General features: G+C 36.0%; 1 protein-coding gene across 7 annotated transcripts in view; it reads left to right on the top strand.

Annotated features, from left to right (window-relative positions):
- The window catches only part of CA10 (carbonic anhydrase 10), a 619,992-nt gene that overhangs the window by 190,518 nt on the left and 416,971 nt on the right, over positions 1–12,503 (top strand). The gene's annotated exons all lie outside the window — the stretch shown is intronic.

The raw sequence follows: 12,503 nt of genomic DNA, 5'->3' as shown, positions 1-12,503 counted from the left end.
ATAACAAAGTAAATCAGTTATACATATACATATGTTCCCATATCTCTTCCTTCTTGCTTCTCCCTCCCTCCCCCCCTCCCTATCCCACCCCTCCAGGCTGTCACAAAGCACCGAACCAATATCCCTGTGCCATGCGGCTGCTTCCCACTAGCTATCTACCTTACTATGTTTGTTAGTGTGTATATGTCCATGACTCTCTCTCGCCCTGTCACAGCGCACCCTTCCCCCTCGCCATAACCTTAAGTCCGTTCTCTAGGAGGTCTGCATCTTTATTCCTGCCTTACCCCTAGGTTCTTCATGACATTTTTTTTTTCTTAAATTCCATATATATGTGTTAGCATACGGTATTTGTCTTTTTCTTTCTGACTTACTTCACTCTGTATGACAGACTCTAGGTCTATCCACCTCATTACAAATAGCTCAATTTCGTTTCCTTTTATGGCTGAATAATATTCCATTGTATATATGTGCCACATCTTCTTTATCCATTCATCTGATGATGGGCACTTAGGTTGTTTCCATCTCTGGACTATTGTAAATAGAGCTGCAATGAACATATTGGTACATAACTCTTTTTGAATTTTGGTTTTCTCAGGGTATATGCCCAGTAGTGGGATTGCTGGGTCATATGGTAGTTCTATTTGTAGTTTTTTAAGGAACCTCCATACTGTTCTCCAGAGTGGCTGAACCAATTCACATTCCCACCAGCAGTGCAAGAGTGTTCCCTTTTCTCCACACCCTCTCCAGCATTTATTGTTTCTAGATTTTTTGATGATGGCCATTCTGACTGGTGTGAGATGATATCTCATTGTAGTTTTGATTTGCATTTCTCTAATGATTAATGATGTTGAGCATTCTTTCATGTGTTTGTTGGCAGTCTGTATATCTTCTTTGGAGAAATGTCTATTTAGGTCTTCTGCCCATTTTTGGATTGGGTTTTTTGTTTTTTTGTTATTGAGCTGCATGTAAATTTTGGAGATTAATCCTTTGTCAGTTGCTTCATTTGCAAATATTTTCTCCCATTCTGAGGGTTGTCTTTTGGTCTTGTTTATGGTTTCCTTTGCTGTGCAAAAGCTTTGAAGTTTCATTAGGTCCCATTTGTTTATTTTTGTTTTTATTTCCATTACTCTAGGAGGTGGGTCAGAAAGGATCTTGCTGTGATTGATGTCATAGAGTGTTCTGCCTATGTTTTCCTTTAAGAGTTTGATAGTTTCTGGCCTTATATTTAGGTCTTTAATCCATTTTGAGCTTATTTTTGTGTATGGTGTTAGGGAGTGATCTAATCTCATACTTTTACATGTACCTGTCCAGTTTTCCCAGCACCACTTATTGAAGAGGCTGTCTTTTCTCCACTGTACATTCCTGCCACCTTTATCAAAGATAAGGTGTCCATATGTGCATGGGTTTATCTCTGGGCCTTCTATCCTGTTCCATTGATCTACCTTTCTGTTTTTGTGCCAGTACCATACCGTCTTGATAACTGTAGCTTTGTAGTACAGTCTGAAGTCAGGGAGCCTAATTCCTCCAATTCCTTTTTTCGTTCTCAAGATTGCTTTGGCTATTCGGGGTCTTTTGTGTTTCCATACAAATTGCAAAATTTTTTGTTCTAGTTCTGTGAAAAATGCCAGTGGTAGTTTGATAGGGATTGCATTGAATCTATAGATTGCTTTGGGTAGTAGAGTCATTTTCACAATCTTGATTCTTCCAATCCAAGAACATGGTATATCTCTCCATCTATTTGTATCATCTTTAATTTCTTTCATCAGTGTCTTATAATTTTCTGCATACAGGTCTTTTGTCTCCTTAGGTAGGTTTATTCCTAGATATTTTATTCTTTTTGTTGCAATGGTAAATGGGAGTGTTTTCTTGATTTCACTTTCAGATTTTTCATCATTAGTATATAGGAATGCCAGAGATTTCTGTGCATTAATTTTGTATCCTGCCACTTTACCAAATTCATTGATTAGCTCTAGTAGTTTTCTGGTAGCATCTTTGGGATTCTCTATGTATAGTATCATGTCATCTGCAAACAGTGACAGCTTTACTTCTTCTTTTCCGATTTGGATTCCTTTTATTTCCTTTTCCTCTCTGATTGCTGTGGCTAAAACTTCCAAAACTATGTTGAATAAGAGTGGTGAGAGTGGGCAACCTTGTCTTGTTCCTGATCTTAGTGGAAATGCTTTCAGTTTTTCACCATTGAGGATGATGTTTGCTGTGGGCTTGTCATATATGGCCTTTATTATGTTGAGGAAAGTTCCCTCTATGCCTACTTTCTGCAGGGTTTTTATCATAAATGGGTGTTGAATTTTGTCAAAAGCTTTCTCTGCATCTATTGAGATGATCATATGGTTTTTCTCCTTCAATTTGTTAATATGGTTTATTACATTGATAGATTTGCGTATATTGAAGAATCCTTGCATTCCTGGAATAAACCCCACTTGATCATGGTGTATGATCCTTTTAATGTGCTGTTGGATTCTGTTTGCTAGTATTTTGTTGAGGATTTTTGCATCTATGTTCATCAGTGATATTGGCCTGTAGTTTTCTTTCTTTGTGACATCCTTGTCTGGTTTTGGTATCAAGGTGATGGTGGCCTCATAGAAGGAGTTTGGGAGTGTTCCTCCCTCTGCTATATTTTGGAAGAGTTTGAGAAGGATAGGTGTTAGCTCTTCTCTAAATGTTTGATAGAATTCGCCTGTGAAGCCATCTGGTCCTGGGCTTTTGTTTGTTGGAAGATTTTTAATCACAGTTTCAATTTCAGTGCTTGTGATTGGTCTGTTCATATTTTCTATTTCTTCCTGATTCAGTCTTGGCAGGTTGTGCATTTCTAAGAATTTGTCCATTTCTTCCAGATTGTCCATTTTATTGGCATAAAGTTGCTTGTAGTAATCTCTCATGATCTCTTTTATTTCTGCAGTGTCAGTTGTTACCTCTCCTTTTTCATTTCTAATTCTATTGATTTGAGTCTTCTCCCTTTTTTTCTTGATGAGTCTGGCTAGTGGTTTATCTATTTTGTTTATCTTCTCAAAGAACCAGCTTTTAGTTTTATTGATCTTTGCTATTGTTTCCTTCATTTCTTTTTCATTTATTTCTGATCTGATTTTTATGATTTCTTTCCTTCTGCTAGCTTTGGGGTTTTTTTGTTCTTCTTTCTCTAATTGCTTGAGGTGCAAGGTTAGGTTGTTTATTCTAGGTGTTTCCTGCTTCTTAAGGTGGGCTAGTATTGCTATCAACTTCCCCCTTAGAACTGCTTTTGCTGCATCCCACAAGTTTTGGGTCGTTGTGTCTCCATTGTCATTTGTTTCTAGGTATTTTTTGGTTTCCTCTTTGATTTCTTCAGTGATCACTTCATTATTAAGCAGTGTATTGTTTAGCCTCCATGTGTTTGTATTTTTTACAGATCTTTTCCTGTAATTGATATCTAGTCTCATCGCGTTGTGGTCAGAAAATATACTTGATACAATTTCAATTTTCTTAAATTTACCAAGGCTTGATTTGTGACCCAAGATATGATCTATCCTGGAGAATGTTCCATGAGCACTTGAGAAAAATGTGTATTCTGTTGTTTTTGGATGGAGTGTCCTATAAATATCAATTAAGTCCATCTTGTTTAATGTATCATTTAAAGCTTGTGTTTCCTTATTTATTTTCATTTTGGATGATCTGTCCATGGGTGAAAGTGGAGTGTTTAAGTCCCCTACTATGAATGTGTTACTGTCGATTTCCCCTTTTATGGCTGTTAGTATTTGCCTTATGTATTGAGGTGCTCCTATGTTGCGTGCATAAATATTTACAATTGTTATATCTTCTTCTTGGATTGATCCCTTGATCATTATGTAGTGTCCTTCTTTGTCTCTTTTAATAGTCCTTATTTTAAAGTCTATTTTGTCTGATATGAGAATTGCTACTCCAGCTTTCTTTTGGTTTCTGTTTGCATGAAATACCTTTTTCCATCCCCTTACTTTCAGTCTGTATATGTCTCTTGGTCTGAAGTGGGTCTCTTGTAGACAGCATATATAAGGGTCTTGTTTTTGTATCCATTCAGCTAATCTGTGTCTTTTGGTGGGAGCATTTAGTCCATTTACATTTAAGGTAATTATCGATATGTATGTTCCTATTCCCATTTTCTAAATTGTTTTGGGTTCGTTATTATAGGTCTTTTCCTTGTCTTGTGTTTCTTGCCTAGAGAAGATCCTTTAGCATTTGTTGTAAAGCTGGTTTGGTGGTGCTGAACTCTCTCAGCTTTTACTTGTCTGTAAAGGTTTTAATTTCTCCATCAAATCTGAATGAGATCCTTGCTGGGTAGAGTAGTCTTGGCTGCAGGTTTTTCTCCTTCATCACTTTCAGTATGTCCTGCCACTCCCTTCTGGCTTGTAGGGTTTCTGCTGAGAGATCAGCTGTTAACCTTATGGGGATTCCCTTATGTGTTATTTGTTGTTTTTCCCTTGCTGTTTTTAATATGCTTTCTTTGTATTTAATTTTTGACAGTTTGATTAATATGTGTCTTGGCGTATTTCTCCTTGTATTTATCCTGTATGGGACTCTCTGTGCTTCCTGGACTTGATTAACTATTTCCTTTCCCATATTAGGGAAGTTTTCAACTATAATCTCTTCAAATATTTTCTCAGTCCCTTTGTTTTTCTCTTTTTCTTCTGGAACCCCTATAATTCGAATTTTGGTGTGTTTAATGTTGTCCCAGAGGTCTCTGAGACTGTCCTCAGTTCTTTTCATTCTTTTTTCTTTATTCTGCTCTGCAGTAGTTATTTCCACTATTTTATCTTCCAGGTCACTTATCCGTTCTTCTGCCTCAGTTATTCTGCTATTGATCCCATCTAGAGTACTTTTAATTTCATTTATTGTGTTGTTCATCATTGCTTGTTTCATCTTTAGTTCTTCTAGGTCCTTGTTAACTGATTCTTGCATTTTGTCCATTCTATCTCCAAGATTTCGGATCATCCTTACTATCATTATTCTGAATTCTTTTTCAGGTAGACTGCCTATTTCCTCTTCATTTGTTAGGTCTGGTGCATTTTTATCTTGCTCCTTTATCTGCTGTGTGTTTTTCTGTCTTCTCATTTTGCTTATCTTACTGTGTTTGGGGTCTCCTTTTTGTAGGCTGCAGGTTCGTAGTTCCCATTGTTTTTGATGTCTGTCTCCAGTGGCTAAGGTTGGTTCAGTGGGTTGTGTAGGTTTCCTGGTGGAAGGGACTAGTGCCTGTGTTGTGGTGGATGAGGGTGGATCTTGTCTCTCTAGTGGATAGGTTCACGTCTGGTGGTGTGTTTTGGGGTGTCTGTGGCCTTATTATTATTTTAGGCAGCCTCTCTGCTAGTGGGTGGGGTTGTGTTCCTGTTTTGCTAGTTGTTTGGCATAGATTTTCTAGCACTGTGGCTTGCTGGTCATTGAGTGAAGCTGGGTGCTGGTGTTAAGATGGAGGTCTCTGGGAGATTTTCGCCATTTGATATTATGTGGAGCTGGGAGGTCTCTTGTTGACCAGTGTCCTGAAGTTGGCTCTCCCACCTCAGAGGCAGAGCCGTGACTCCTGGCTGGAGCACCAAGAGCCTTTCATCCACACGGCTCAGAATAAAAGGGAGAAAAAGTAGAGGGAATTAGTAGAAGTATGAGGAAAGAAAGAAGGAAAGGAGGGAAGGAAGGAAGGAAGAAAGAAAGAAAGAAACAAAGAAGGAAAGAAGGCAAGAAGGAAAGAAAGGAGGGAGGGAGGGAGGGAGGAAGGAAGAAAGGAGGGAAAGAAGGAAAAAAGACAGAAAGAAAGAAGATACAGTAAAAATAAAATAAAGTATAATAAAGTTATTGAATTAAAAAATTCTTATTTAGGAAAAAAAAAAAAGGGATGGATAGAACCTTAGGACAAATGTTGGAAGCAAAGCTATACAGACAAAATCTTACACAGAAGCATACACATACACCCTCACTAAAAGAGGTAAATGGGGAAAAATCATAAATCTTGCTGTCAGAGACCACCTCCTCAATTTGGGATGATTCGTTGTCTTTTGGGAGGTCTGAGGTCTTCTGCCAGCATTCAGTAGGTGTTCTGTAGGAGTTGTTCCACGTGTAGATGTATTTCTGGTGTATCTGTGGGGAGGAAGGTGATCTCCGCGTCTTACTCTTCCGCCATCTTCAAGGTCCCCCTCCCACCCTGTGTTTTGATCAGAGCATTTAACATTGACATTTAGATATGTATTTATTGCCATTTTATTTCTTGTTTTCTGGTTGTTTTGGTAGTTCTCTGTTCAAGTATCCTTTTGGTTTCTTCCCCTGTGGTTTGATGACTTTCTTTAGTAGTTTCTTTTTGGTTTTTGTGTATCTATTGTAGGTTTTTGTTTTGTGGTTAACAAGGAGTTCATATATATTGACCTATGACTTTATCTACTTGTTTAAAACTGATGGTCATTTAAGTTCAAACATATTCTAAGAGATCAACATTTGTATTCCCCTCCCCCACATTTTGTGTTTTTGATGTCATATTTTGCATCTTTATACTTATCCCTTAATTGTTTATTGTAGTTATAGTTGCTTTATAATGTATTGTCTTTTCATCTACATACTGGCTTATTTAAGTGTTTCATCTTCACTTCTTACAGTAGGTTGATCCTCAGTCCTACATATCTGCCTTTCTTAGAGGGATTTTTCCTTTCTTATAGATTCTTACTTCATTTTAATTTGGAAAAGACCCTTCAATGTTCCTTTTAGGGTAGATTTAGTGTTGATGAATTCTTTTAGTCTTTGCTGTCTGAAAAGGTCTTTATCTCTCCTTCTATTCAAAATGATAATCTTGCTGGGTAGAGTATCCTAGGTTGCAGGTTTTTCCCTTTCAGCACTTTGAACATATCATGACCATCCTTTCTGGCCTGCAAAGTTTCTGCAGAGAAATCAGTTGATAGCCTATGGAAATTCCTTTGTATATGACCCTTTGTTTTTCTTTTGCAGCCTTTAGAATTATCTTTTAACTTTTTGCCATTTTAATTATGATATGTCTTGGTGTTTTTCTGTTTTGGTTCATCTTGTTTGGGACCCTCTGTGCTTCCTGTACTTGGGTATCTGTTTCCTTCTTCAGATTTGGGAAGTTTTCAACCATAATTTCCTTAAATACATTTTCAATCCTCTTCTCTCTTTTCCTTCTGGAACCCCTATGATGCAAATGTTGGAATACTTAATATTATCCCAGAGGTCTCTTAAACTGCTTTCACTTTTTAAAATGTTGTTCTTTTTGTGTTTTTTTTTGCTTTTGTTTTCTGTTGCTCTGATTTGGTAATTTCCATTATTCTATCTTCCAGATCACTATGTGTTCTTATGTATCACTTAGTCTCCTATTCATTCCTTCTAGAGTTTTTTTTTTTTTTTAAGATATTGGATTATTCATGTCTGATTATGTCTGATTGGGTCATTTTTTATATTTTCTATCTCCTTGTTATAATGTTCAGTGATTAGATCAATTATTTTTCCCTAGTTCAGTTAACATTTTTATTACTGAGTTTTTGAATTCCTTATCTGGTAAATTGTTAATTTTGTTTCAATTTTTTCCAAGTGTGTTCTCTTCCTCTTTCAATTGAAGGTAGTTCCTATCAGGTTTCATTTTGCTTAACTTTCTCTGCCTCTACGAATTTAGGCGAAACTTTTACCTATTGTGATCTTGAAGGTGTGTTCTTATGTGGAAGTGCCCCTATGCAGATTGCACGTGTCTGATGTCTTTGGTGGGAGAGCTGGTTTCAATATGGATGCCAGTCGCGTCTTTTCTCAGGGTTTGCTGGCAGGTATCACCTTGACAGGAGATGGGGCTGGGGGTGGAGAGACAAGAGCTGGTGCACAATGTGAGGCAGAACTTTCTCTCTGTTCATTGGCTATTACCACACTGCCATGGACACAATCTTATTTCAAGTTACTGGAGCAGAAGCACTGACAGTCAAGGTCAAGCTTGCACTGTTCCCTTTAAATGTGTGTTGTTCTGTGTCTTCCTGCATGAGGACCTTTACCTCAGAGGACGGGAATGTTTGTGTAATCTCCATTTTTCTCTGAGTCTCCTCCCAAGGGTACAGATGCTGACCCAATCACTTTTCTTCCCCTCATACCCATTTATGTGTGTATCTTTCTTACATGTTTGGCTGTTCAGGAGTCCTTCTGCCAGTTTCCAGTTAGTTTTCAGTGAGGATTTTTCCCCATATAGATGTATTTTTGATGTGTTCATGAGGGGAGATAAGCTCCACATCTTTTATTCCTCCTTCTTGATCTCTTCTCTCTACAGTATAATGATTTGACTTACATACATTGTGAAATGATTATCACAATATGTTTAGTGAACTTCCATCATCTCATATAGTTACAAAATTAAAGAAGTAGAAAAAAAAAATTTTCCTTGTGGTGAAAACTCTTAGGATTTACTCTATTAACAACTTTCATGGTAATATACAGCAGTGTTAATTATATTTATCATGCTGTACATTACATGCCTAGTACTTACTTGTTTTATAACTAGAAGTTTGTATCTTTTGACTACCTTTATCCAGTTCCACCTCCACCCACCTCTGTGAACCACAAATCTGATCTCTTTTTCTATGAGTTTTTTGTTTGTTTTTGAAGTATAATTGGCCTACAACACTCTGTTAGTGTCTGTTATACAGCATAGTGATTTGATATTTCTATACATTTCAAAATGATCACCTTGATAAGTCTAGTTATGATATGTCACCAAAGATATTTATTGACTACATTCCCCACACTGTATATTTCATGCCCATGACTCAGTTATTTTGCAACTGGAAGTTTGTAACTTTTAATCTCCCTTACCTATTTCTTTCCCCCTCCCAACCTATCCCCTCTAGCAACCACCAGTTTGTTCTTTGTATCTATAACTGTGTTTCTGTTTTGTTATATTTGTTCATTTGTTTTGATTTTTAAGATGCCACATATAAATGAAATCATAAAGTATTTGTCTTTGTCTCACTTATTTCCCTTAGCATGATACCCTCTAGGTCCATCCATGTTGTCACAAATGGCAAGATTTCATTATTTTTTTTATGAATTCCACTGTATATGTACACCAGATCTTCTTTATCCATTCATTAACTGATGGGCACTTAAGTTGTTTCCATATCTTGACTATTGTAAATAATGCTGCAATGACACAAGCAGATGGAAAAGATATGCCATAGTCATGGTTTGGAAAAAATGATATTGTTAAAATGATCATACTAGGGCACACTACAGATTCAATGCAATCCCTATCAAAATTCCAATGGCATTTTTCAGAACTAGAACAAATAATTTTAAAATTTGTATGGAAACACAAAAAATTCCAAATAGCCAAAACAATCTTGAGGAAAAAACCCGAATCTGAAGATATTACACCCCCTGATTTTAAACTATACTACAAAACTACAGAAATCAAAATTGTATGGTATAGGTATTAAAACAGACATAGATCACTGGAGCAGAGCAGAATGAACCCATACTTATACAAGCAGTTAATCTATGGCAAAGGAGGTAAGAATAGGCAATGGGGAAAGACAGTCTGTTCAATAAATGGTGTTGGAAAAACTGGACAGCTACATACAAAAGAATCAAACTGGACTAATTTCTCACACCATACACAAAAATAAATTCAAAATGGATTAAAGACTTGAATGTAAGACCTGAACTCATAAAACCTTTAGAAGAAAATAGAGACAGTGTTGTCTTTGACATTGTTCTTATTAATATTTTTTGGATATGTCTTCTCCGGCAAGGGAAACAAAAGCAAAAATAAACTAATGGGACTACATCAAACTAAAAAGCTTTTTCACAGTGAGAGAAAGTATTTAAAAAAAAATGAAAAGCCTGCCTATTGAATGAGAGAAGATATTTGTAAATGATATATCTGATAAGGGGCCAATATCCAAGATACTCAAAAATTCATACAATTCAACTTCAAAAAATGAAAAACTGAATTAAAAAATGGGCAGAGGATTTGAATAGACTTTTTCCCAGGAAGACATACAAATGGCCAACAGGCACATGAAAAGATGCTTAACATCACTAATCATCAGGGAAATGCAAATCAAAACCACAATGAGATAACACCTCACATTTGTCAGAATGGCTAAAAAAGATGGCAATTAACAAGTGTTGGAGAGGATGTGGAGGAAAAGGAACACTTGTGCACTGTTGGTCGCAATGTAAATTGCAGCCATTATGGAGAACAGTATGGAGGTTCAACAAAATATTAAAAATACAACTATTGTATGATCCAGCAGTTGCACTCTTGGGTATTTATCCAAAGGAAGTATAAACACTAATTAAGAAAGATATATGTCAGTTTAGTTTTAAAAGCATTTGTAGAACTTTTCGGTCTACTCCACAAATACACCACCCAGTGGTCAACCAGGTTTCGTTTTACATCATATTTCAACTCTTGAAACATTTGCTCTACTATCTTGGTTAGGTTCAATGCATGTGCAATTCAGTGGTGAGCCTGGGACTTTATACACAGATTTAGGGGTTCATTTTCTCTATCAGCTTCTTCTCCATAACTCCTCTTCTCTCTCAAGTCTCCAGGGATTTCTCTCGCAGATCTTCTGACTTAAAAGTCAGAGTTTAAGTTTCCTTTGTCATTTCACACTTTCTTTGACTTGGTTCACCTTGGGGACAAATCAATGAAAGAGAAGGGAGGAAGAAAATTAATTATGATTTCACACACAACACACACACACACTTTGGACCTCAGGAACCAAGTTTTCTAGTTCTCCTCAAAGAGAAAGAATTTCTCTCAGTTTTAGGTATATATATATAACTTCTGTATTTACTAATGTATAGTTCTGTGACCCGGGCTTGTCTTCATCTGAGTAAGCCAGATGAGAAAAAAAAAAAAAAGGAAACATAGGAAGGAATTTCCCTCCACAGTCTCCATCCCACCTACTCTTCCTTCTCAGTCCTCTGGACAGAAAAATAGAGAATAAATTTCTTTTGGAGTTTTTCCTCCCCCTACCTGGTGTGCAGTTCTGTGGTTTGTGTGCCCTAGAATCCAAGCTGAGAGATAAGAAAAGAAAAAGAAAATGTCAATAAATTCATTGTCATGTTGGCCATACTTTCAATTTTGATTTCTTTCTCCAATTCATCTGCTATTATTTACTTTTCTGAGTCCTCAGATAGATGTTTTTATATTATTACTATTAATCAGTGGGAGATGTAGAGTAGTGTATGCTTACTCTATGGTCACTGGAACTGGTACCAAACAAAATTACATGTTAGTTTTCCTTCTTTTTAAAATTTCTTCTTTTATTGAAGTATAGTCGATTTACAATGTTGTTATTTTTTCCTATACAGTAAAGTGACTCAGTTATACACATATATACATTGTTTTTTTATATTCTTGTCCATTATGGTTTATCTCAGGATGTTGAACACAGTCCCCTGTGCACAAGGATTGTTCAACATACCCAAATCAGTCAGTGTGATACACCACATCAACAAAAGAAAAGACCAAAACCACATGATCATCTCAATAGATGCAGAAAAATTATTTGACAGAATTCACTCATTCATGATAAAAAAAAAAAATCCTCTTACCAAAGTGAGTATAGAGGGAACATAGCTCAACATAATAAAAGCTATTTACAACAAACTCACAGCCAATATAATACTCAATGGTGAACAGCTGAAAGCCTTGAAAATCTGGAACAAGACAAGGATGACCACTCTTACCACTTCTATTTAACATAGTATTGGAAGTCCCAGTCACAGCAATCAGAGAATAAAAAGAAATAAAAGATATCCAAATTGGAAGGGAAGAGGTAAAATTGTCAGTATATGCAAATGACATGACACTACATATAGAGAACCCTAAAGACTCCACACAAAACTATTAGAACTGATAAATGAATTCATCAAGGTAGCTGGATACAAAATTAATACACAGAACTTGGTTGCATTTCTTCACACTAACAATGAATTAGCAGAAAGGGAATGTAAAAAAAAAAAAAAAAAAACCTTTAAAAATTGCACCAAAAAATATAAAATACTTAGGAATAAACCTAATCAAAGAGATGAAAGACTTGTATTCGGAGAAGTATAAAACATTAATAAAGGAAATTAAAGATAATTAAAGATAAAGAAATGGAAAGATATCCATGCTCTTGGATTGGAAGAATTAATATTGTTAAAATGGCCATACTAACCCAAAGAAATCTACAGATTTAATGTGACACATATCAAATTACCCAAGACATTTTTCACAGAATTAGAACAAATAATCCAAAATTTTATATTGAATCATAAAAGACCCAGAATTGACTAAGCAAACCAGAGGAAAAAGAATAAAGCAGGAGGCATAATCTTCCCAGACTTCAGACAATACTACAAAGCTATAGTAATGTTACTTCTCCTTCTATTGGTACTCTCATTTATTTCTTGTTTTATTTTTGCTCATGTGTTTATTTGTTTTGCTTTGTTTTTATATTATGAATATATTAGCCTGATATGTTTGAGTTTTAAAATAATTTTCAGCCTTCCTTGCT

Source organism: Pseudorca crassidens, chromosome 19 (assembly GCF_039906515.1).
Source record: "Pseudorca crassidens isolate mPseCra1 chromosome 19, mPseCra1.hap1, whole genome shotgun sequence".
Classification (NCBI taxonomy): Eukaryota; Metazoa; Chordata; class Mammalia; order Artiodactyla; family Delphinidae; genus Pseudorca; species Pseudorca crassidens.
This window is presented reverse-complemented; position numbering and strand designations above follow the sequence as displayed.